Source organism: Buceros rhinoceros, unplaced genomic scaffold (assembly GCF_000710305.1).
Source record: "Buceros rhinoceros silvestris isolate BGI_N320 unplaced genomic scaffold, ASM71030v1 scaffold16000, whole genome shotgun sequence".
Lineage (NCBI taxonomy): Eukaryota > Metazoa > Chordata > Aves > Bucerotiformes > Bucerotidae > Buceros > Buceros rhinoceros.
Window position 1 is genome coordinate 6281 of NW_010391430.1, and position 331 is coordinate 6611.

The 331-nt window shown below is 64.0% G+C and overlaps 1 protein-coding gene across 1 annotated transcript in view; it reads right to left on the reverse strand.

Annotated features, from left to right (window-relative positions):
* The window catches only part of LOC104498385 (fibrinogen-like protein A), a gene marked incomplete at its 5' end in the record, with an annotated part of 2700 nt that overhangs the window by 464 nt on the left and 1905 nt on the right, over positions 1-331 (reverse strand).

A 331-nucleotide genomic window follows, 5' to 3' on the forward strand; every position in this document is an offset into this window, starting at 1 on the left:
AGGGAGGGGGCATCCACAGCCTCTCTGGGCAACCACACCAGCCCTGGGGGAGGTGAGCTCTGCATGTCCCAGGGCATCTGGCAACCCTTGGGCAGGTGTGTCTCCTTGTCCAGGAGGGGACCTCCATGAAACACCTACTTTCCCCAGGTCCACCACCCACAGAGTGATCTGCCCACACCTATGTGCGGTGTGGCGGCGCGGGTAGAGACAAGGCAGCAGAGTCTGGCTCCAGGGTTTATTGCAGCGGGTTTCTCCCACCGTGGGGAGCAGAGCTGTGGGGGCTGTGGGGCCGCGGGGGGCAGAAGGGCCTGAGCAAAGCGGGGATAACACG